This window comes from Pseudophryne corroboree, chromosome 3 (assembly GCF_028390025.1).
Source record: "Pseudophryne corroboree isolate aPseCor3 chromosome 3, aPseCor3.hap2, whole genome shotgun sequence".
Classification (NCBI taxonomy): Eukaryota; Metazoa; Chordata; class Amphibia; order Anura; family Myobatrachidae; genus Pseudophryne; species Pseudophryne corroboree.
In genome coordinates, this window is record NC_086446.1 from 240,498,045 (window position 1) to 240,525,089 (window position 27,045).

The window sequence follows — 27,045 nt, forward strand, 5'->3', positions numbered from 1 at the left end:
CTAGCCTACTTACAGCGAGATACTTACATCAGCTCACCATCTTACAGATGTAAGTAACAACTTACTTATTATTTACCATCCTAAAATACCAACTGTTTAACATCAAAAAATAACATCTATATCCAACTATAATATAACAACTTCTAACAGCAATAAATAAAAATAACAACTACAATCGTGTTTCAGTGTTTATGCTTTGTGACCTTTACTACCATGTATGTGGTTTTGGCTCCAATTGCCACTCTGTTATTTGGGTATAAATGCAGAAGTCTGGTAAGGTGACAGGGTGATAGCTGCCCTGATGCTATGTAAGCACGCTGTCATATGGGGGAAATCATTTTCCAGATTCACCTTTGATGTAGGCAGTGTCTGGTCTGAGGCTTTATGGAGGTCACATTTGTGACTGGCAGACGTAAGACAATGCACATACTGCATGACCTGCATTAATACTATAATGAATATAGTGTATTCTTTTAAATGGTCTCATATTAATTTCTAAGCACAATCTCTGTTGCTTTTATCATAACGTGGAGTTCTGCAACAAATTACAGTGGTGAGACTATTATATTAATCATAGTATTCATCTGACATATTATATAGCTGCAGAAGTTCATTTGAACATTTTTAGTTACTGGTTGACTTCATAATGATTCCATAATTTATTATTACACACATGGCTTTATTAAATAGTAACAAATCTTTATAAATCACAGTTTTATGTATTTATTACCATATTGTCGTCTTGTGTATGTGATGGGTATGTGAGGGGCACGGTACAATAATAAGGGTGATTGCAGGGATTACAGGTAACGCACTGCAGACAGTGCCATGGAGGATATAATGGTATGTGGGACAGATGTCAGGGTGGTACATGCAGAGCCACCCCCATTTTTCCATTAGGGACATAAGGCACATGCCTTGTGGGGAAGAGGCATGACAAAATTGATCCCAGAGAGCGCATTATATATATATATATATATATATATATATATATATGGGGTTGGGGGGTGGGGGGTTGAGGGTTAGGTTTAGCCATTAAAAGGGAGGTTAGGGTTCAGGTATGAGAGGGTTAGGGTTAGGTACCATGGAGGGAGGATAGGGTTAGGCACCAAGTGGGGAGGGTTAGGTTTAGCGCATTATATATATATATATATGTATATGTATATATATATGTGTGTGTGTGTGTGTGTGTGTGTGTGTGTGTGTGTGTGTGTGTGTGTGTGTGTGTGTATATATATATATATATATATATATATATATCTGCTTTCTTATGGGCGGCACTCAGAGACTTGTATCAAACGGATTAAGTGAAAAAAAGACCCTACCGGGCAGTTTTATTGGTAACGTTTCGGGGTATAATTCCCTTCCTCAGACCAGAGGAAGGGGTCTGAGGAGGGGGATTATACCCCGAAACGTTACCAATAAAACAGCCCGGTAGGGTCTTTTTTTCACTTAATCCGTTTGATACAAGTCTCTGAGTGCCGCCCGTAAGAAAGGAGATATCTACAGATGCTGATCTGAGGGGAGGGCACCGAAGCAAGGTATACGTAAGACCGGAGTGCCAGGGACCCTGTATGCATTGCTATATATATATATATATATATATATATATATATATAAATTGGGAGAGGTAAGGCACTCCATACAACTTACTCACACAACACCGGTGCCCCCATATAGCGTAGTAAGTAAATCAGGAAGAGGACGTGGCACTCGTAGCATAAAATAAAAGTTGCGCACCACATTTCAGTGGACATACCACTGTCGTCAGGCTTTCAGGAAAGCCTGATGACAGTGGTGTGTCCACTTAAACGTTGTTTATCACATTTGAGTGAGCAACTTTTATTTTATGATACAAGTGCCACGTCCTCTTCCTGATTTATATATATATAATCAAGCAGATCCATGCAGTGTTCAGCCACACATCCAATCCCTGTGCAGCCACACACTACATAGATCTGCCCAGCTGTAACACTGATGACACCTTTACAAAGTACAAGGTAAACTTCAAATTGTTAGAACTCTCCAGCTTGGAATTCTCTAGCTTTCTATGCAAAGGCAGATAGGTCAATGAATAGAGTGTCTGACTGCAATGTCATAGGCAGCGGGTTTGTATCCTGGGCACATCAGCATCCCAAAATGTAATAAAGGACAGTGCAACTGTACAACAAGGAGCTCTGAAGTCCATGATTGCTGTATAGGTATTAGCAACAAAAGGGGTAGGGGCAGGAGACAGGGGCGGTCAGGAGATGCTGGGCTTTAAAAAGGGTGGAAGCTGCAAGTGAAATGAATTAGATAATTTATAATTGACAAGTGCTGCCAACAGCGCCCCCTACCCTGCAGCACTATGTGCGGCGCACACTCCGTACACATCTAGTTACGGCCCTGGGTATAGGTGTATGCTCACTGACACAAGTTGGAGCCTTGTGTATGTCATGCTTATGTGAAGGGTATGGTATAATCATAAGGAAAATTGCTGGGATTGCAGGTAAAGCACTGCGGACAGCCACGTGGGATACATGTTAGGGTGGTACAGGTGCAGTCTCACTAAAATATATTGGAGTCTTGTGTATGTGATGAGTATGTGAGAGGCCTGGTACAATGATAAGGCTGATTGCTGGGCTTACAGGTAATGCAACGCGGACAGCGCCATGCAGGATATACAGATACATGGGAAACATGTCAGGGGAAAGCAATCAGCTTCCCGATGGACGGGAGCCCGACGCTCAAAATAACGATGCTGGAATCTCATCCGCCGCAGTAACACCGGCATCTAAAGCCAGACAGGACTCGGGATCCCAGCATCCATATACCGATGCCCAGAATCCTGATCCTTCTTTTAGCGGGATGCGCTTGAATCCCACCGGTGGGGTTGGAGGGTTAGGTTTAGCAATTAATAGGCAGGTTAGGGTTCAGGGATGAGAAGGTTAGGTACTGGGGAGGGAGGGTTAGGGTTAGGCACTTAGCAGGGGAGGTTAGGGTTAGGCAGTTAGCAGGGGAGGTTAGGGTTAGGCACCAAGCGGGGAGGGTTAGGATTAAGCAGCGGGGAAGGGAGGTTAGTATTAGGCACCATGAGGGAAGGGTTAGGGTTAGGCACCCACAAGGGAGTGTTAGGGTAGGGAATAGGTGAGGGTTAGGGGGCTTACTGGAGGGCTGTTGGGATTCTGATGGACGGGATGCCACTGTTGGTATTCTGACCGCTGGCATCCCGTCCATCGGGAAATCATATTAAACCCACGTCAGGGTGGTGTAAATGTATTCTCACTAGCACATATTGGAGCCTTGTGTATGTAAAGGTTATGTGAGGGGCACGGTACAATGATATGGGCGATTGCTGGGATTACAGCGCCGAGCAGGATATACAGGTACGTGGGACAGCTGTCAGGGTGGTGTAGGTGTATTCTCATGAACACATATCTGAGAATTTGGTAATTGGAAAAAGCAGGTAATTGAAGCATTCCCCCCTGATTTATGCTATGAAATGGTCACAGCACCTATGGTGATACGGGGATTGCCACAATAATGACTAAAAGCAGACAATCTGAAGAGGGATAGGCCTCCAGAGAGGAAGGTATGATGGACAGGAAGATACGGAGTAATGGACAAGCCTACACACAAAGATAGTGGATAGTCCCAACCTTCTGGATAGAATTGGTCAGTCACGATCACTTTACTTTCTGCTAGAACTTCTCCCAACCCCCTCTTCTCCATACCTGAGTATTAGACTTGCATCGCTTCTACTCTGGGCCCTTCACCTGCATGCCTAGAAGAGAGACACCAGCCGTCAGGACGTTACATCATATAAGCCCCACAGACAGCAGAATGGACATAGTATGGAAGAGGCAATACATATATCACAGAATTGCTGGGGCTTTTCAGATGGACAGTGCACCCACTATTCAGAACAACCCCACCACAAACAACAGAGATACAGGGGCCACATGCCCAGACCCCCGCAGATAGGGAGATTATCCAGGACACACGGCACTAATCAGGGTGGTCAGACAGGTTACCACAAAGTATATTTGTCTCCTGCCCCCTCCAGTGCCACTCCATCTTATTGTAGTTCTATAGCCCCAGCATGCACTGTTGCCCTGTACAACTCTCACCTTCCCGGTGCTCCAGCTCCCCTAACTTCCCTCCATTTTCACTAAAGCCACAACCCCCTACTCTAGTTCCCTCATTCTCCTCCCTTATCATTCCAGACCACCTATTGTACCCAGACAGCTCTCCCTTCCAACCACAATTATCCCCACTACAACCCCACAACCAATCACCTCACCCTTCCTCTATTATCGCCAATTCACCTCCTTCATCCACCCTCTATTAACTCCACTGTCATTCCTTTTACACTCCTGTCCCCTGTACCAACCTCAAAAGTGTAATTACCCTCCATCACCCCACTACCCTGACCATCCTTCTCTTAACCCTTCATCCTTTATTACCTCAACTCCTGTTCCAGACACCTCCCCCCACCAAAAAAAAACACCTCACCCAGCCTACTCTATTACCCCAATGTACTCCACTCTAATTCTTCCATGGCACCACTACAACCTACGTCCCATTGTCTCAATTTCCCTTATTTATCTTTCCAAAAATCCAAGACCCAACCTCTAGTTCCTCCATTACCCTTCCCAGACATTACAGAGCCCAGTTCCCTTCTACTACTGCTCCAACCTCCTTTACCCCACACTTATTATACCATTCTCCCTCTTTTACCCCTCTAATACCCCACTCACTGCCCTTTCTGCTGCTCCATGTCACAACTGAGGGCCTGAGCTGACGGGAGGCAGCCTCAGTTGTAGGGGCTGAGATGTACCGGAACCTGGGAGGTTGTATCAGACCCCTGGACATGTAAGTAACATGAATAATAACTGCCCGAAGGCGTGACCACGACAACTTGGATAAAAGTCAATGATGTTTATTATGACAACTCCGCAACACAGCAGCAGTAAAAGAAAACGTAAAAGTCAGCAAATAATAAATACAGTTCCTGGGTACTACAGGATGGCAGGAGCCACAGGGCACTGGTAGTGTGAGATAGTTCTTATGATCTTCTAGATGGAAAGTCCTTACCAGGCCCGACTGTAGCAATGGAGATAACCCAGGATTGTGCCAGCTGGTGTTCCAGGAAAAGCTGGGTTGCTGAAGGTAAAACAGCTGCTGTGGATACTGGCTGGAACCAGACTGTTGTTAGCACGGAGTGGATACTGGCTGGAACCAGTTAAATAATAAATGAACTTGGGAGCGATGAAATATGAACTGAAATGTAGAACTTGAGAGCGGAGAAATAATAATACCGGTGGAGAGTGGTAAAGTGTAGAAAGGACACCGGCCCTTTAAGGGAAGCTGTAATCTGCTGGAAGCTGAGCTGGAAGCAGGTAATGTTGTAGCTGGAAACCTGGAAGACAATCACAGGAGAGAGACAAACAGGAACTAGGTTTGACAACCAAAGCACTGACGCCTTCCTTGCTCAGGCACAGTGTATTTATACCTGCAGCAAGGAAGGGATTGGCTAGGCAATTATGCAGATTATCAATACTGAGAACAGATTGGTGGAAATGATCAGCTGACAGAATCCAAGATGGCTGCGCCCATGCAGACACTTGGAGGGAAGTTTGGTTTGTAATCCATGTGGTAATGAAAACAGTAATGGCGGCGCCGGCCACCGGAGACAGGAGGCGCCAGGCTGACAGATGCACATCCAACCACGCGGACACAGCGGAGGCCGCGGCTGACGTAATCGCCACTCAGACACTCTGCATGCAGAAGTTCAGGGACGGCGGCGGAGGCCGCGGGAGACGCCATGCCAGGTGTAATATGGCGTTTACTGTGACAGCGTCCCAGAGTGACAGGAGAGGATACAGGAATGTACACATCAGGATAACAGATGGGATCCGGTCCTGGAGCGCTGAGCCAGCCTTAGGAGGCATCTGATGGGTAAGAAATGGCGTCCAGATACCCGGATCGTGACAGCACCCCCCCCTTTAGGAGTGGCCCCAGGACACTTCTTTGGCTTTTGAGGAAACTTGGAATGGAATCTCCGGACCAAGGCAGGAGCATGGACATCAGAAGCATTGGTCCATGAACGTTCCTCAGGACCATAACCCTTCCAGTCAATAAGATATTGTAGTTGACCGTAACGGTGACGTGAGTCCAGGATCTTGGCCACTTCATACTCAACGCCTCGTTGAGTTTGGACTTTCGGAGTTGGAGGAAGTGAGGAATGAAACCGATTCAAGATCAGCGGTTTCAACAGGGAAACATGGAATGTCCTGGGTATTTTTAAGAAGGGAGGCAACTGGAGTCTGTAAGCAACAGGATTGATGACTTGTTCAATCTTGAAAGGACCGATATAGCGAGGTGCAAACTTCATACTGGGAACTCTTAACCTCAAATTCTTCGTGGATAACCATACCCGATCACCCACCTTGAGAGCAGGAACTGCTCGACGCTTCTTATCCGCAAACTTCTTGTACCTGAACGATGCCTTGAGCAGAGCTGATCGTACGCTCTTCCAGATATTGGCAAACTGATGCAAGGTTCCAGCAACTTCTGTTCCACTGCGGGAACAGAAGTTGCTGGAAGCGGTTGGAACTCAGGGACTTTAGGGTGGAATCCAAAGTTAGTGAAGAATGGTGTTGAAGCAGATGAAGAATGATACTGGTTGTTATGACAGAACTCGGCCCAGGGAAGTAATTGAACCCAGTCATCTTGAGAGGAGGACACATAGATGCGGAGGAAGGCCTCCAAGTCCTGATTCACCCTCTCGGTTTGACCATTGGTCTGAGGATGGTAAGCCGTGGAAAACTTTAGCTTGACTTGGAGGACTTGACATAAACTTCGCCAGAATTTGGCTGTGAATTGAACTCCTCGATCTGAGATAATTTCTTCAGGAAGACCGTGGAGTCGGAAGATCTCTTGTATGAATACTTGAGCCAACTTGGAAGCTGACGGAAGACCGGTGAGAGGAATGAAGTGTGCCATCTTGGTGAACCGGTCAACTACCACCCAGATGGTATTGAACTTGTTGCACATGGGTAAGTCTGTAATGAAATCCATCGACAAGTGGGTCCATGGTCGACGGGGAACGGATAGTGGAACCAGTTGCCCCGCAGGCGACTGGCGGGATACTTTATGTTGGGCACACTTTGGGCAAGATGCAATAAACTCCAAGACGTCTTTTTTCAGAGTTGGCCACCAATAGGACCTAGAGATAAACTCCAGGGTTTTTTGGATACCTGTATGTCCGGCAAAACGGGAAGCATGGGCCCAATGCATGAGCTTCTTCCTTAGCATCGGCTTCACAAAACTTTTCCCTGATGGGGGCGTAGAGTCCATCCCTACCGTGGAGAATGCCAACGGATTTATAATAGGATGCTTGTCTGAAGACTCTGACTCATTTTCTTGCTCCCATGAGCGGGAAAGGGCATCGGCCTTGCGATTCTGAGAGCCCGGACAGAACTGGAGTTTAAAGTCGAACCTGGAAAAGAAAAGTGCCCATCTGGCCTGACGAGGGTTGAGACATTGTGCGCCCTTCAGGTATAAAAGGTTCTTGTGGTCTGTAAGTATGGTGATTAAATGAGAAGCTCCCTCCAACAGATACCTCCACTCTTCTAGAGCGAGCTTGATGGCTAGCAACTCCTGGTCGCCAATGGCATAGTTGCGCTCAGCTGGGGAGAACTTCCGGGAGAAGAAACTGCAAGGATGTAAATGGCCATCTTTAGCCCTCTGAGATAACACCGCTCCTACTCCAACGGAGGAGGCATCCACCTCTAGGATGAAAGGAGAGTCGATGTCAGGCTGTTTCAGGACAGGTGCAGAGATGAACCTCTGTTTTAAAAGATGAAAAGCTTGCATGGCTTCTTCAGACCACTTGGACGGGTTAGCACCCTTCTTGGTGAAAGCAGTAATAGGCGCCACAATGGTGGAAAAGTCTCGTATAAACTTTCGGTAATAATTGGCGAACCCTAAGAACCTCTGGACCCCTTTGAGGGTTAAGGGTACCGGCCAATTCTGAATTGCTTGTAGTTTCTCAGGATCCATCTCTAGTCCGGAACCGGACACAATGTACCCTAGAAACGGAATGGACTTGACTTCAAAGACGCATTTTTCTAATTTGCAATAGAGATGATTGACACGGAGACGGGACAGAACCTCTTTAACCCAAAAACGATGTTCCTCTAAATCGTTGGCAAAAATGAGGATATCGTCTAGATAGACCACGACATGACGGTATAGAATGTCTCTGAAGATCTCATTGACAAAATGCTGGAAGACAGCTGGAGCATTGCTCAATCCGAAGGGCATGACGAGGTACTCATAATGTCCGTCACAGGTGTTAAAGGCGGTCTTCCACTCGTCACCCTCACGGATCCGGATGAGATTGTATGCACCTCGCAAGTCCAGCTTTGTAAAGATGGTAGCTCCGCTAACTCTGTCAAAGAGCTCAGTAATCAGGGGTAAAGGATAACGGTTCTTGATGGTAATGTCATTCAAACCTCTGTAGTCGATGCACGGCCGCAGACCACCATCTTTCTTTTTTACAAAAAAGAAGCCTGCGCCGGCTGGGGAAGAAGAAGGTCGAATGAACCCCTTTGCTAGGTTCTCTTTAATGTATTCCTCCATAGAATGCGTCTCAGGCAGAGACAACGGATAAGTTCGGCCTCGAGGTGGAACCTTCCCTGGAACGAGATCAATCGGGCAGTCCCATTCTCTATGAGGAGGAAGGATATCAGCAGAAGCTTTACTGAACACATCCGTGAAATCTTGATATGGAGGAGGTGGAACATCAGACGACCTGGGGGAGGAAGAACAGACAGGCAATACTTTAAACAAACATGTCTCTGCACAGGAGGAACCCCATGCCAGGATTTGCGTAGTCGTCCAATCAATTGTAGGATTGTGAAGACGGAGCCATGGAAGGCCCAGGACCACAGGATGTGTGGCTCTTGGAATCACTAAAAGTGAAATAAGTTCGGAATGAAGAACTCCCACTCTCAGACGAACTGGTAGAGTCCTTAGAGCAATAACAGTATCAAAAATTTTACTGCCATCCACGGCAGTTAAGGAAAAGGAGGAAGGAAGTCTCTCGGTGGGTAGGGACCACCGTTTAACATAGGCTTCAGTAATAAAGTTCCCAGCTGCTCCGGAATCAAGGAGGGCAATGACGTTCCGATAACGTTGAGCAACTTGAAGCGAGACTGGGAGATTACAATCATGAGGAGATGGAGAGGAGATCATTACTCCTAGCCGGCCCTCTCCTGGGCGAGCTAGGGTTTGGAGTTTTCCCGGACGTTCGGGACAGGCATTGATGGTGTGAGACGGAGCTGCACAGTAAAGACAAAGAGACTCAGAGAGACGTCTTCGGCGCTCAGCAGGAGTTAAACGGGAACGGCCAATTTGCATGGGCTCATCTTTAGATGGTGACAGTTGACGAGGAGGAGGAGCAGAAGATTTTGGAGCAGATGATCTTCCACGCTCAGTTGCTCTCTCTCTGAAACGTAAATCAACTTTCGTGCAGAGTGAGATTAGCTCATCTAACTTAGAAGGTAAGTCTCTGGTAGCTAACTCATCTTTAATAAGCTCAGATAAGCCATGCCAGAATGCAGCATACAGGGCCTCGTCGTTCCATGCCAGTTCGGATGCCAGGATCTGGAACTGTATCAGATATTGTCCTACAGTACGTGACCCCTGGCGTAAACGGAGAATCTCGGATGAAGCTGAGGTTACCCGGCCTGGCTCGTCGAAGATGCGCCTGAATGTTGACACGAATGCAGTGTAAGAAGATAGCAGGGTGTCGGACCTCTCCCATAACGGTGATGCCCAGTCAAGGGCGGAGCCACTGAGAAGAGAGATGATGTAGGCAATTTTTGTACGGTCACTGGGAAAATTGCCAGGTTGTAGCTCAAACTGAATCTCACACTGGTTGAGAAATCCCCTGCAGAATCTTGGAGATCCGTCAAATTTTGCTGGCGTTGGAAGATGAAGACGTGGAGCAGAAATGGGTAAGGTGGGTGGGGTTATAGCTGGAGTCACTGTGGTTGACGCACCAGATGCGCCTGATCCACGGAGAGTTGTCTGAATCCCATCCAGCCGAGTAGAGAGATCCTGGAGACAGCGGATGATGTGGCCCTGTGCAGCCTCCTGATGTTCTAGTCGGGCTGCCAGTTCTTGCATCGGCCTGGCCGCTTGATCCTGGTCTCCGGCTGGATTCATTTGGTCAGTGCTTACTGTCACAACTGAGGGCCTGAGCTGACGGGAGGCAGCCTCAGTTGTAGGGGCTGAGATGTACCGGAACCTGGGAGGTTGTATCAGACCCCTGGACATGTAAGTAACATGAATAATAACTGCCCGAAGGCGTGACCACGACAACTTGGATAAAAGTCAATGATGTTTATTATGACAACTCCGCAACACAGCAGCAGTAAAAGAAAACGTAAAAGTCAGCAAATAATAAATACAGTTCCTGGGTACTACAGGATGGCAGGAGCCACACGGCACTGGTAGTGTGAGATAGTTCTTATGATCTTCTAGATGGAAAGTCCTTACCAGGCCCGACTGTAGCAATGGAGATAACCCAGGATTGTGCCAGCTGGTGTTCCAGGAAAAGCTGGGTTGCTGAAGGTAAAACAGCTGCTGTGGATACTGGCTGGAACCAGACTGTTGTTAGCACGGAGTGGATACTGGCTGGAACCAGTTAAATAATAAATGAACTTGGGAGCGATGAAATATGAACTGAAATGTAGAACTTGAGAGCGGAGAAATAATAATACCGGTGGAGAGTGGTAAAGTGTAGAAAGGACACCGGCCCTTTAAGGGAAGCTGTAATCTGCTGGAAGCTGAGCTGGAAGCAGGTAATGTTGTAGCTGGAAACCTGGAAGACAATCACAGGAGAGAGACAAACAGGAACTAGGTTTGACAACCAAAGCACTGACGCCTTCCTTGCTCAGGCACAGTGTATTTATACCTGCAGCAAGGAAGGGATTGGCTAGGCAATTATGCAGATTATCAATACTGAGAACAGATTGGTGGAAATGATCAGCTGACAGAATCCAAGATGGCTGCGCCCATGCAGACACTTGGAGGGAAGTTTGGTTTGTAATCCATGTGGTAATGAAAACAGTAATGGCGGCGCCGGCCACCGGAGACAGGAGGCGCCAGGCTGACAGATGCACATCCAACCACGCGGACACAGCGGAGGCCGCGGCTGACGTAATCGCCACTCAGACACTCTGCATGCAGAAGTTCAGGGACGGCGGCGGAGGCCGCGGGAGACGCCATGCCAGGTGTAATATGGCGTTTACTGTGACAGCGTCCCAGAGTGACAGGAGAGGATACAGGAATGTACACATCAGGATAACAGATGGGATCCGGTCCTGGAGCGCTGAGCCAGCCTTAGGAGGCATCTGATGGGTAAGAAATGGCGTCCAGATACCCGGATCGTGACACTCCAGTCCCATTTACCCCACACATCCTCATCTCATCCTCTCTCCATTACCACCTCAATTACAGTTTACTGCTAAAAAATGCAAAATCATGCACTTGGGTCTCAAAAATCCAAAGGCTAAATATAGTATTAATGACACTATATTGGAAACAACTGAAGAGGAAAGGGATCTAGGAGTCATTATTTCAGGTGACTTAAAGGCAGGTAAGCAATGTAACAAGGCAATGAGGAAGGATAGGCAGATGCTTGGTTGCATAGGGAGAGGAATCAGCAGCAGAAAGAAGTAATAATGCCACTGTATAGGTCATTGATATGGCCTCATCTAGAATACTGTGTCCAGTTCTGGAGGCCGTATCTTCAGAAGGATATTAATACAAGAGACTGTACAAAGAAGGGCAACTAAAATGGTGCATGGCCTACATCACACAACTTACCCAGAAAGACTAAAAAATATCAATACAGTATGTACAGTGTGGGGCAGAGAATTGAAAGGGGGGACATGATAGAAACTTTCACATATATCAAGGGTTTTACCGCTGTACAGGAGGGAGACATTCTTCAAATGAAGAGAAGCAATAGGACACGAGGACATGCACTGACACTGGAGGAGGGGAGGTTTTCATTATTATTATCCTTTATTTATATGGCGCCACAAGGGTTCCGCAGCACCCAATTACAGAGTACATAAACAAATAATCAAACAGGAAAACAGCAACTTACAGTTGATGACAGTATAGGACAAGTACAGGGTAAATGAACATAGTTACATCAGCAGATGACACTGGAATAAGTATCAGGTGGCAGAAGACTGCTGGGTTTGGTGCAGTTGAAGATTATTAAAGTAAGAAAGGATAAGCACATGAAGGAAGAGGGCCCTGCTCGTGAGAGCTTACATTCTAAAGGGGAGGGCTAGACAGACAGGGGTGACACAGATGGGGTACATAGAGAGCGTAGAACAGAGGGTTAGGATGAGATTTGGCTGGGTTTGGTGAAGAAGTGGGTCTTGAGAGCCCGTTTGAAGTTTTGTAGAGAGGTGGAGAGTCTGAGGGGGAGAGGTAGGGAATTCCAGAGAAGTGGTGCAGCACGTGAAAAATCTTGGAGGTAGGAGGGGGAGGAAGTAATCCGTAGGCAGGAGAGTCGGCGTGCATTAGCAGAGCGAAGAGGACAGGTGGGAGTGTAAAGGGAGATAAGGTCAGAGATGTAGATGGGAGAGGAGTGGGTGAGGGCTTTGTAAGCGAGTGTGAGAAGCTTGAAATGGATTCTGAAAGGGAAGGGGAGCCAGTGAAGGTCTAGTAAGAGAGGAGAGGTGGACGTAGTGCGTTTGGTGAGGAAGATGAACCGGGCAGCAGCATTGAGGATAGATTGAAGTGGAGAGAGGTATTTGTCAGGAATGCCAGTCAGGAGGAGATTACAGTAGTCCAGTCTGGAGATGACCAGTGAGTGGATAAAAGTCTTAGTAGCATCCTGGGTCAGAAAGGGTCTGATCCTGGAAATATTTTTTAGATGAAAACGGCAGGTTTGTGAGAGGTGCTGAATGTGTGGTTTGAAGGAGAGGGAGGAGTCAAGGATTACTCCAAGACAGCGCACTTGGGGGCTAGAGGAGATAGTAGTGCCGTCAATAGATAATGAGGTTTAAGGTAAGGTTGAGGAAAAATTACTTCACAGAAAGGGTAGTGGACAAGTGGAATAGCCTCCCATCAGGGGTGGTTGAGGCTAAGACAGTAGAGCAATTTAAACATGAATGGGATAGACATAAGGATATCCTCACACAGACGTTAGGATCAAATAGGGCTCCTGGTCAGAGGCGTAACTAGGGTTTTTGGAGCCCAGGGCAAGATGTAAAATGGTGCCCCCCCCCCAAAAAAAGCACACAAAAAGAGGCATGTGCGCTGAAAAGGGGTGTGGCCACTGAAAATGGCCCACAGTGCCAGTTACATTGCCCCACAGTGCCAGATACATGCCCCGCAGTGCCGGATACATGCCCCACAGTGCCAGTTACATTGCCCCACTGTGCCAGATAGATGCCCCACAGTGTCAGTTACATTGCCCCACTGTGCCAGATACATGCCCCACAGTGCCAGTTACATTGCCCCACTGTGTCAGATACATGCCCCACAGTGCCAGTTACATTGCCCCACTGTGTCAGATACATGCCCCACAGTGCCAGTTACATTGCCCCACTGTGTCAGATACATGCCCCGCAGTGCCGGATACATGCTCCACAGTGCCAGTTACATTGCCCCACTGTGCCAGATACATGCCCCACAGTGCCAGTTACATTGCCCCACTGTGCCAGATACATGCCCCACTGTGCCAGTTACATTGCCCCACTGTGCCAGATACATGCCCCACAGTGCCAGTTACATTGCCCCACTGTGTCAGATACATGCCCCACAGTGCCAGTTACATTGCCCCACTGTGCCAGATACATGCCCCACAGTGCCAGTTACATGCCCCACAGTGCCAGATACATGCCCCACAGTGCCAGGCCCCACTCAGTGCCAGTTACATGCCACATTTTGTGCCAGTTACATTGCCCCACTGTGCCAGATACATGCCCCACAGTGCCAGTTACATTGCCCCACTGTGCCAGATACATGCCCCACAGTGCCAGTTACATGCCCCACAGTGCCAGTTACATGCCCCACAGTGCCAGATACATGCCCCACAGTGCCAGATACATGCCCCACAGTGCCAGGCCCCACTCAGTGCCAGTTACATGCCCCATTTGGTGCCAGATAAATGCCCCACTGTGCCTGTGCCCCCCCCCCTGTTCACTCACCGGCCGCTTATGTGAGGGGAGGAGAGCGCAGCGCAGCGCCTCTCCTTCCCCTCACCGCCTCTCCTTCCCCTCACCGCTCCGTCCAGGTCTCCCGTCCCGTGTCCGGCGGCTGTGTCTAGCGCCGGTTCGCAGCCAATCAGAGCTCGCGGACCGGCAGCCAATCAGGAGCCAGTCCGCAAGCTCTGATTGGCTAACGCCGGAGACCGGACACAGCAGCGCTGCTGGCAGCGCTGCTAGTGCTGGCAGCGGCGGTGAGGGGAGGGAGAGACGCTGCGCTCTCCTCCCCTCACATTTAGGATTGACGGGGGCGAGTGGGGCATGACGCCCTGGCCGCCGGCGGCACCCCCCTCTCCTGGGCCTGCCAAGGTGCCCAGGGCACGTGCCCCACTCGCCCTACCCTAGATACGCCTCTGCTCCTGGTCACCCTGCCAGCTCCATATGTGCAGTGATATAGCAGTTTTACATCACCTCAGCGCTCCTGGTCACCCTGCCAGCTCCATACATGCATTGATATAGCAGTGTTACATCACATCAGCGCTCCTGGTCACCCTGCCAGGTCCATACGTGCAGTGATATAGCAGTGTTACATCACATCAGCGCTCCTGGTCACCCTGTCAGCTCCATACGTGCAGTGATATAGCAGTGTTACATCACATCAGCGCTCCTGGTCACCCTGCCAGCTCCATACGTGCAGTGATATAGCAGTATTACATCACATCAGCGCTCCTGGTCACCCTGTCAGCTCCATACGTGCAGTGATATAGCAGTGTTACATCACATCAGCGCTCCTGATCACCCTGCCAGCTCCATACGTGCAGTGATATAGCAGTGTTACATCACATCAGTGCTCCTGGTCACTCTGCCAGCTCCGTACGTGCAGTGATATAGCAGTGTTACATCACATCAGCGCTCCAGGTCACCCTGCCAGCTCCGTACGTGCAGTGATATAGCAGTGTTACATCACATCAGTGCTCCAGGTCACCCTGCCAGCTCCGTACGTGCAGTGATATAGCAGTGTTACATCACATCAGCGCTCCTGGTCACCCTGTCAGCTCCATAGGTGCAGTGATATAGCAGTGTTACATCACATCAGCGCTCCTGATCACCCTGCCAGCTCCATACGTGCAGTGATATAGCAGTGTTACATCACATCAGCGCTCCTGGTCACCCTGCCAGCTCCATACGTGCAGTGATATAGCAGTGTTACATCAGATCAGCGCTCCTGGTCACTCTGCCAGCTCCATACATGCAGTGATATAGCAGTGTTACATCACATCAGCGCTCCTGGTCACCCTGCCAGCTCCATTCGTGCAGTGGTATAGCAGTGTTACATCACATCAGCGCTCCTGGGCACCCTGCCAGCTCCATACGTGCAGTGATATAGCAGTGTTACATCACATCAGCGCTCCTGGTCACCCTGCCAGCTCCATACGTGCAGTGATATAGCAGTATTACATCACATCAGCGCTCCTGGTCACCCTGCCAGCTCCATACGTGCAGTGATATAGCAGTGTTACATCACATCAGCGCTCCTGGTCACCCTGCCAGCTCCATACGTGCAGTGATCTAGCAGTGTTACATCACATCAGCGCTCCTGGTCACCCTGTCAGCTCCGTACGTGCAGTGATATAGCAGTGTTACATCACATCAGCGCTCTTGGTCACCCTGTCAGCTCCATACGTGCAGTGATATAGCAGTGTTACATCACATCAGTGCTCCTGGGCACCCTGCCAGCTCCATACGTGCAGTGATATAGCAGTGTTACATCACATCAGCGCTCCTGGTCACCCTGCCAGCTCCGTACGTGCAGTGATATAGCAGTGTTACATCACATCAGCTCTCCTGGTCACCCTGCCAGCTCCATACGTGCAGTGATATAGCAGTGTTACATCACATCAGCTCTCTTGGTCACCCTGTCAGCTCCATACGTGCAGTGATATGGCAGTATTACATCACATCAGCGCTCCTGGTCACCCTGCCAGCTCCATACGTGCAATGATATAGCAGTATGACATCACATCAGCGCTCCTGGTCACCCTGTCAGCTCCATACGTGCAGTGATATAGCAGTGTTACATCACATCAGCGCTCCTGGTCACCCTGCCAGCTCCATACGTGCAGTGATATAAGAGTGTTACATCACATCAGCGCTCCTGGTCACCCTGTCAGCTCCATACGTGCAGTGATATAGCAGTGTTACATCACATCAGCGCTCCTGGTCACCCTGTCAGCTCCATACGTGCAGTGATATAGCAGTGTTACATCACATCAGCGCTCCTGGTCACCCTGTCAGCTCCATACGTGTAGTGATATAGCAGTGTTACATCACATCAGCGCTCCTGGTCACCCTGCCAGCTCCATACGTGCAGTGATATAAGAGTGTTACATCACATCAGCGCTCCTGGTCACCCTGTCAGCTCCATACGTGCAGTGATATAGCAGTATTACATCACATCAGCGCTCCTGGTCACCCTGCCAGCTCCATACGTGCAGTGATATAGCAGTGTTACATCACATCAGCGCTCCTGGTCACCCTGCCAGCTCCATAAGTGCAGTGATATAGCAGTGTTACATAGAGATGAGCGGGTTCGGTTTCTCTGAATCCGAACCCGCACGAACTTCATGTTTTTTTCCACGGGTCCGAGCGACTCGGATCTTCCCGCCTTGCTCGGTTAACCCGAGCGCGCCCGAACGTCATCATGACGCTGTCGGATTCTCGCGAGACTCGGATTCTATATAAGGAGCCGCGCGTCGCCGCCATTTTCACACGTGCATTGAGATTGATAGGGAGAGGACGTGGCTGGCGTCCTCTCCATTTAGATTAGGAGAGAGAGAGAGAGATTGACCTGAGGCTGATACTGTAGAAGAGAGTGCAGAGTTTAGTGACTGACCACAGTGACCACCAGCAGTGCAGTTGTTTTATTTAATATATCCGTTCTCTGCCTGAAAAAAACGGTACACACAGTGACTCAGTCACATACCATATCTGTGTGCACTGCTCAGCCCAGTGTGCTGCATGCCTGCATCATCTATGTATATATTATATATCTGACTGTGCTCAGCTCACACAGCTTATAATTGTGGGGGAGACTGGGGAGCACTGCAGTGCCAGTTATAGGTTATAGCAGGAGCCAGGAGTACAAGACAGTCACATACCATATCTGTGTGCACTGCTCAGCCCAGTGTGCTGCATCATCTATGTATATATTATATATCTGACTGTGCTCAGCTCACACAGCTTATAATTGTGGGGGAGACTGGGGAGCACTGCAGTGCCAGTTATAGGTTATAGCAGGAGCCAGGAGTACATATTATATTAAAATTAAACAGTGCACACTTTTGCTGCAGGAGTGCCACTGCCAGTGTGACTGACCAGTGACCTGACCACACTGACCACCAGTATAGTTAGTAGTATACTATATTGTGATTGCCTGAAAAAGTTAAACACTCGTCGTGTGACTTCACTTGTGTGGTGTTTTTTTTTTTATTCTATAAAAAACTCATTCTGCTGACAGACAGTGTCCAGCAGGTCCGTCATTATATAATATATATACCTGTCCGGCTGCAGTAGTGATATATATATATTTTTTATATCATTATTGATCATCCAGTCGCAGCAGACACAGTACGGTAGTTCACGGCTGTAGCTACCTCTGTGTCGGCACTCGGCAGTCCATCCATAATTGTATACCACCTACCCGTGTTTTTTTTTTCTTTCTTCTTTATACATACATACTACTACATCTCTTTATCAACCAGTCTATATTAGCAGCAGACACAGTACAGTACGGTAGTTCACGGCTGTGGCTACCTCTGTGTCGGCACTCGGCAGTCCGTCCATAATTGTATACCACCTAACCGTGGTTTTTTTTTCTTTCTTCTTCATACATACATACTACGACATCTCTTTATCAACCAGTCTATATTAGCAGCAGACACAGTACAGTACGGTAGTTCACGGCTGTGGCTACCTCTGTGTCGGCACTCGGCAGTCCGTCCATAATTGTATACCACCTAACCGTGGTTTTTTTTTCTTTCTTCTTTATACATACATACTACGACATCTCTTTATCAACCAGTCTATATTAGCAGCAGACACAGTACAGTACGGTAGTTCACGGCTGTGGCTACCTCTGTGTCGGCACTCGGCAGTCCGTCCATAATTGTATACCACCTAACCGTGGTTTTTTTTTCTTTCTTCTTCATACATACATACATACTACGACATCTCTTTATCAACCAGTCTATATTAGCAGCAGACACAGTACAGTACGGTAGTTCACGGCTGTGGCTACCTCTGTGTCGGCACTCGGCAGTCCGTCCATAATTGTATACCACCTAACCGTGGTTTTTTTTTCTTTCTTCTTTATACATACATACTACGACATCTCTTTATCAACCAGTCTATATTAGCAGCAGACACAGTACAGTACGGTAGTTCACGGCTGTGGCTACCTCTGTGTCGGCACTCGGCAGTCCGTCCATAATTGTATACCACCTAACCGTGGTTTTTTTTTCTTTCTTCTTCATACATACATACTACGACATCTCTTTATCAACCAGTCTATATTAGCAGCAGACACAGTACGGTAGTTCACGGCTGTAGCTACCTCTGTGTCGGCACTCGGCAGTCCGTCCATAATTGTATACTAGTATCCATCCATCTCCATTGTTTACCTGAGGTGCCTTTTAGTTGTGCCTATTAAAATATGGAGAACAAAAATGTTGAGGTTCCAAAATTAGGGAAAGATCAAGATCCACTTCCACCTCGTGCTGAAGCTGCTGCCACTAGTCATGGCCGAGACGATGAAATGCCAGCAACGTCGTCTGCCAAGGCCGATGCCCAATGTCATAGTACAGAGCATGTCAAATCCAAAACACCAAATATCAGTAAAAAAAGGATTCCAAAACCTAAAATAAAATTGTCGGAGGAGAAGCGTAAACTTGCCAATATGCCATTTACCACACGGAGTGGCAAGGAACGGCTGAGGCCCTGGCCTATGTTCATGGCTAGTGGTTCAGCTTCACATGAGGATGGAGGCACTCAGCCTCTCGCTAGAAAAATGAAAAGACTCAAGCTGGCAAAAGCAGTAGCACCGCAAAGAACTGTGCGTTCTTCGAAATCCCAAATCCACAAGGAGAGTCCAATTGTGTCGGTTGCGATGCCTGACCTTCCCAACACTGGACGTGAAGAGCATGCGCCTTCCACCATTTGCACGCCCCCTGCAAGTGCTGGAAGGAGCACCCGCAGTCCAGTTCCTGATAGTCAGATTGAAGATGTCAGTGTTGAAGTACACCAGGATGAGGAGGATATGGGTGTTGCTGGCGCTGGGGAGGAAATTGACCAGGAGGATTCTGATGGTGAGGTGGTTTGTTTAAGTCAGGCACCCGGGGAGACACCTGTTGTCCGTGGGAGGAATATGGCCGTTGACATGCCTGGTGAAAATACCAAAAAAATCAGCTCTTCGGTGTGGAACTATTTCAACAGAAATGCGGACAACAGGTGTCAAGCCGTGTGTTCCCTTTGTCAAGCTGTAATAAGTAGGGGTAAGGACGTTAACCACCTCGGAACATCCTCCCTTATACGTCACCTGCAGCGCATTCATAATAAGTCAGTGACAAGTTCAAAAACTTTGGGTGACAGCGGAAGCAGTCCACTGACCAGTAAATCCCTTCCTCTTGTAACCAAGCTCACGCAAACCACCCCACCAACTCCCTCAGTGTCAATTTCCTCCTTCCCCAGGAATGCCAATAGTCCTGCAGGCAATGTCACTGGCAATTCTGACGAGTCCTCTCCTGCCTGGCATTCCTCCGATGCATCCTTGCGTGTAACGCCTACTGCTGCTGGCGCTGCTGTTGTTGCTGCTGGGAGTCGATGGTCATCCCAGAGGGGAAGTCGTAAGCCCACTTGTACTACTTCCAGTAAGCAATTGACTGTTCAACAGTCCTTTGCGAGGAAGATGAAATATCACAGCAGTCATCCTGCTGCAAAGCGGATAACTGAGGCCTTGACAACTATGTTGGTGTTAGACGTGCGTCCGGTATCCGCCGTTAGTTCACAGGGAACTAGACAATTTATTGAGGCAGTGTGCCCCCGTTACCAAATACCATCTAGGTTCCACTTCTCTAGGCAGGCGATACCGAGAATGTACACGGACGTCAGAAAAAGACTCACCAGTGTCCTAAAAAATGCAGTTGTACCCAATGTCCACTTAACCACGGACATGTGGATAAGTGGAGCAGGGCAGGGTCAGGACTATATGACTGTGACAGCCCACTGGGTAGATGTATGGACTCCCGCCGCAAGAACAGCAGCGGCGGCACCAGTAGCAGCATCTCGCAAACGCCAACTCTTTCCTAGGCAGGCTACGCTTTGTATCACCGGTTTCCAGAATACGCACACAGCTGAAAACCTCTTACGGCAACTGAGGAAGATCATCGCGGAATGGCTTACCCCAATTGGACTCTCCTGTGGATTTGTGGCATCGGACAACGCCAGCAATATTGTGTGTGCATTAAATATGGGCAAATTCCAGCACGTCCCATGTTTTGCACATACCTTGAATTTGGTGGTGCAGAATTATTTAAAAAACGACAGGGGCGTGCAAGAGATGCTGTCGGTGGCCAGAAAAATTGCGGGACACTTTCGGCGTACAGGCACCACGTACAGAAGACTGGAGCACCACCAAAAACTACTGAACCTGCCCTGCCATCATCTGAAGCAAGAAGTGGTAACGAGGTGGAATTCAACCCTCTATATGCTTCAGAGGTTGGAGGAGCAGCAAAAGGCCATTCAAGCCTATACAATTGAGCACGATATAGGAGGTGGAATGCACCTGTCTCAAGCGCAGTGGAGAATGATTTCAACGTTGTGCAAGGTTCTGATGCCCTTTGAACTTGCCACACGTGAAGTCAGTTCAGACACTGCCAGCCTGAGTCAGGTCATTCCCCTCATCAGGCTTTTGCAGAAGAAGCTGGAGACATTGAAGGAGGAGCTAACACGGAGCGATTCCGCTAGGCATGTGGGACTTGTGGATGGAGCCCTTAATTCGCTTAACAAGGATTCACGGGTGGTCAATCTGTTGAAATCAGAGCACTACATTTTGGCCACCGTGCTCGATCCTAGATTTAAAGCCTACCTTGGATCTCTCTTTCCGGCAGACACAAGTCTGCTGGGGTTGAAAGACCTGCTGGTGAGAAAATTGTCAAGTCAAGCGGAACGCGACCTGTCAACATCTCCTCCTTCACATTCTCCCGCAACTGGGGGTGCGAGGAAAAGGCTCAGAATTCCGAGCCCACCCGCTGGCGGTGATGCAGGGCAGTCTGGAGCGACTGCTGATGCTGACATCTGGTCCGGACTGAAGGACCTGACAACGATTACGGACATGTCGTCTACTGTCACTGCATATGATTCTCTCACCATTGAAAGAATGGTGGAGGATTATATGAGTGACCGCATCCAAGTAGGCACGTCACACAGTCCATACTTATACTGGCAGGAAAAAGAGGCAATTTGGAGGCCATTGCACAAACTGGCTTTATTCTACCTAAGTTGCCCTCCCACAAGTGTGTACTCCGAAAGAGTGTTTAGTGCCGCCGCTCACCTTGTCAGCAATCGGCGTACGAGGTTACATCCAGAAAATGTGGAGAAGATGATGTTCATTAAAATGAATTATAATCAATTCCTCCGCGGAGACATTGACCAGCAGCAATTGCCTCCACAAAGTACACAGGGAGCTGAGATGGTGGATTCCAGTGGGGACGAATTGATAATCTGTGAGGAGGGGGATGTACACGGTGATATATCGGAGGGTGATGATGAGGTGGACATCTTGCCTCTGTAGAGCCAGTTTGTGCAAGGAGAGATTAATTGCTTCTTTTTTGGGGGGGGTCCAAACCAACCCGTCATATCAGTCACAGTCGTGTGGCAGACCCTGTCACTGAAATGATGGGTTGGTTAAAGTGTGCATGTCCTGTTTTGTTTATACAACATAAGGGTGGGTGGGAGGGCCCAAGGACAATTCCATCTTGCACCTCTTTTTTCTTTTCTTTTTCTTTGCGTCATGTGCTGATTGGGGAGGGTTTTTTGGAAGGGACATCCTGCGTGACACTGCAGTGCCACTCCTAAATGGGCCCGGTGTTTGTGTCGGCCACTAGGGTCGCTAATCTTACTCACACAGTCAGCTACCTCATTGCGCCTCTTTTTTTCTTTGCGTCATGTGCTGATTGGGGAGGGTTTTTTGGAAGGGACATCCTGCGTGACACTGCAGTGCCACTCCTAAATGGGCCCGGTGTTTGTGTCGGCCACTAGGGTCGCTAATCTTACTCACACAGTCAGCTACCTCATTGCGCCTCTTTTTTTCTTTGCGTCATGTGCTGATTGGGGAGGGTTTTTTGGAAGGGACATCCTGCGTGACACTGCAGTGCCACTCCTAAATGGGCCCGGTGTTTGTGTCGGCCACTAGGGTCGCTAATCTTACTCACACAGTCAGCTACCTCATTGCGCCTCTTTTTTTCTTTGCGTCATGTGCTGATTGGGGAGGGTTTTTTGGAAGGGACATCCTGCGTGACACTGCAGTGCCACTCCTAAATGGGCCCGGTGTTTGTGTCGGCCACTAGGGTCGCTAATCTTACTCACACAGTCAGCTACCTCATTGCGCCTCTTTTTTTCTTTGCGTCATGTGCTGATTGGGGAGGGTTTTTTGGAAGGGACATCCTGCGTGACACTGCAGTGCCACTCCTAAATGGGCCCGGTGTTTGTGTCGGCCACTAGGGTCGCTTATCTTACTCACACAGTCAGCTACCTCATTGCGCCTCTTTTTTTCTTTGCGTCATGTGCTGATTGGGGAGGGTTTTTTGGAAGGGACATCCTGCGTGACACTGCAGTGCCACTCCTAGATGGGCCAGGTGTTTGTGTCGGCCACTAGTGTCGCTTAGCTTAGTCATCCAGCGACCTTGGTGCAAATTTTAGGACTAAAAATAATATTGTGAGGTGTGAGGTATTCAGAATAGACTGAAAATGAGTGGAAATTATGGTTTTTGAGGTTAATAATAATATGGGATCAAAATGACCCCCAAATTCTATGATTTAAGCTGTTTTTTAGTGTTTTTTTTAAAAAACACCCGAATCCAAAACACACCCGAATCCGACAAAAAAAATTCGGTGAGGTTTTGCCAAAACGCGGTCGAACCCAAAACACGGCCGCGGAACCGAACCCAAAACCAAAACACAAAACCCGAAAAATTTCAGGCGCTCATCTCTAGCATCACATCAGCGCTCCTGGGCACTCTGCCAGCTCCATAAGTGCACTGATATTCCAACTTCTTCTGGGGTCAGCACTCTATGTGGCTTTGTGTTCCACCCCACATAGATTAAGGGGTCTATTTACTAAGCCTTTTATGGAAATAAAGTGGATGGAGCTATAGTACCAGCCAATCAGCTCCTAACTGCCATGTCACAGGCTGGGTTTCAAAAATGACAGTTAGGAGCCGATTGGCTGGTATTTTAATTTAGTCCACTTTATTTCCGTCCAAGGCTTAGTAAATAGACCCCTAAATCACATGTACACTTCAAAATATATACCAAGAACTCAATTACAATTAATGAAAACCCAGTTGTAGCACCCCACCACTTTTGAAAGTAACCAACCTAATCTAACACCCTGAACCTGGGATGAATGCCATGTTATGCCCCGTACACACAGGGGAGATGTGTGCTGAGCGATCTAGCACAGACCGTTCAGCACACATCTCTCCCCCCGCTCAGCACTCATATTGATGTGTGCTGAGTGAGGGGGGGGGGGGGGGGGGACGACAGGAGGCCGCTCATTTCACCCAGCGGTGAAATGAGCAATCTCATGCATGCCTAATCTAGAGCTGGCAATAGCGATGTGCGGGGCCGCGCATCGCTGGCTCCAGCACCCTATACACGGAGAGTATACCTAATTTCTAAGCATTAAGCAAGGATCTCTCCGTGTGTACCCCCTTAAGTGACACAAACATTGTTCATTCCCAGGGAGTCAACGATCAGATTGAAAGGTTATCCTATTCTTCAAGACGTTTTCTTCTGTTTTTGTTTGTTTTTGTTTTTTTTACCTTATAAGAGATATGTGTGCCAATTATCCAATTATATTAATTTGTAATTTTTTTCACTGCTGTTTTGCGCTTAAGCAATCTGGATATTTTTCCATATTGAATATTCCATAACTTTTTATAATGTTACGAGACACAAGTCGAATGCTAGGGTTTTTTTTTTTATTTACACTACATAGTTTTGTTTTTATTTATAAACACTTTCTTTAGTTAATGACGGGAGTGTGTTTGGGTATTATCTTTGGTTTAAATAACTTGTGGAGCAGAGGGAGAACTGAAAACTTTTCTGTGATTCAAGTCTAAAGGTGCATACACACAGTGAGATTTTGACTAAAGGTGCACACACACACGGGGTCATTCTGAGTTGATCGCTCGCTAGCAGTTTTTAGCAGCCGTGCAAACGCATAGTTGCCGCCCACGGGGGAGTGTATTTTCACTTTGCAGGAGTGCGAACGCTTGTGCAGCAGAGCGCCTGCAAACACATTTTGTGCAAAACAAGACCAGCCTTGTAGTTACTTATCCTGTGCGATGATTGCTGCGATGAGTGACATGGTTATGACCAGGGCCGTTTCTTGGGGCAGGCGAGCAGTGCAACCGCACTGGGCGCCCGCCGCGGCACTAACTGTGGCTCCATGCTTCCCCCTCCTATTTCTCCTCGAGTAACCCGCTCGGGGGGCGGAGTTTCACGGAATGACGCTGTTGCGTCGTTACGTCACGACGCAACCCCGTCACTCCGCGAAACTCCCCCCCCGAGCGGAGTACAGAGGGGGATCCAAGTTAGGAAGAGGGAAAGGCCTGCGCGAGGAGCGACTGGTGAGGCGGGCCGAAGAGCGGCAAACGCCTCTGTAAGTATTCTCTCTCTCTCTTAATGTGTAAAATGGGGACACCTGCCGTAATGTGTGAAATGGGGACTCTTGCCTGCCGTAGTGTGGGGATTTAATGTATCAAGGGCATTGCAGTGTGTGGTATAATATGGTGCAGGGGGCATTACTGTGTGGGGCTTAATATGGTAGAATTTAGAATGCCCATTTAAATGAGGCCACACCCATTTAGATGAGGCCACGCCCCTTGCCGGGTGCGCGCGCACGTTTTTTTTTATCTAGGTGTGTGTGTGGGGGGGGCACATTTTTTAATGTCATTTTTAAATCTCGCACTGGGAGCCAAATTGGCTAGAAACAGCCCTGGTTATGACATCAGATACCCGCCCAGCAAACGTCCGACCACGCTTGCGTTTTTCCAAACACTCCCAGAAAACGGTCAGTTGACATCCATAAACGCCCTCTTCCTGTCAATCTCCTTGCGTTTGGCTGTGCGATTGGAATCGTCGCTAGAACCAGTGTAAAACCGCAATGGACTTTGTACCCGTATGACGTGCGTGCGCATTGCGTTGCATACGTAAGCGCAGATTAGCCGTTTTCTTTCACTGATTGCTATGCAGCGAACAACGGCACCTAGCGATCATCTCGGAATGACCCCCACAGTGCGATGTGTGCTATATAGTCAAAATCATAAGTAGACATCGCAACGTGTGTATTCACCTTTAGTGGTGACGGCGCAGGTAACATTAGTCATTGTGGGATAGTAAAGAGAGATCTTAATAATTTTTAGACAGATCAAGTGGTTGTTTTTGATTAACCCTTTGTCACACAAGTGTCATAACAGTCACAGGTAAACCCTGAACGTGACAGTACTTTTATAATGCAAATCATTTTGAACATCAAACCGCTAGGTGTTCAAAAGTTTGTCTTTGTTATGTTGGAACATTTCCATTGCTTCCCCTCTCCATATTTCCTTTTCTTTGCTTTGTTTTACCAATTGTCCTTGTTGTTTCTTTTGTCTTTTTAACGTTCAACGGTAAGATGTTATTTGTACTTTATGATTGTTTGTATTTCCTTATGTTTTGAAAAATGTATTAAAATTTAATAAAGACCTATAAAAAACAATATTCCCCCTAGCCAACATAAATTGCATACCATCCCTGTTTCTGTTGACAACACAACAATATATCGTACCCATCAAAACATAAAACTATATAGATAATGCCAGCAGTTTTTAGGAAGGAGACACACTCATTGCGGATATTCTCACACCTGGTCAATGCCTTGCAGCTGCGCATACATCTTAGGGGTCTATTTTCTAAGCCTTGGATGGAGATAAAGTCGCTGTAGATAATGTACCAGCCAATCGGCTCCTAACTTTTGTAATTTTTCAAACACAGCCTGTGACATGGCAGTTAGGAGCCGATTGGCTGGCACTTTATCTCCAGCGGCTTTATCTCCATCCAACTCTTAGTAAATAGACCCCTTAGTCACTAACAAGTCCCGCGGTGTGTGAGCACAGTCACATTAGATGTGCTGAGTTGCACACTTGAGACATGCATTGGAAATGTATTAGTTCCAGGGTGGTGACTGGGAGGTGGCTATCAGACGCACAGAGATACAATGACTGATCTGCGCCTTATGGGAGTGTCCCATAACTGGCTACAAACTCAGACACTGAATAGCTTACATTGGAGGCCATACTCTGATGGAGAACCTGCACTTAGAATGGGACTGGTGCAAATTTCTAAAGACGCACAAAGATTGATTGTTGTGTCTGTAGACACACAAAGTGACTATTCCAGTTCTTGCACATCCAGACCGCTGGTACACCAGGGGGACAGCTGATACTAGCATTAGAATAAAGTCACACATGACTATGGCAAAAGATGCTAAAGCAGTTGC

General features: G+C 48.0%; 1 long non-coding RNA gene across 1 annotated transcript in view; it reads right to left on the reverse strand.

Annotated features, from left to right (window-relative positions):
• LOC135057650 (uncharacterized) overlaps positions 1-27,045 on the reverse strand; it is a 107,107-nt gene that overhangs the window by 37,366 nt on the left and 42,696 nt on the right. The window contains exon 2 of the long non-coding RNA XR_010244264.1: positions 3,714-3,763. This is a non-coding gene — a long non-coding RNA (uncharacterized LOC135057650). The remainder of the gene's footprint in view (positions 1-3,713; positions 3,764-27,045) is intronic.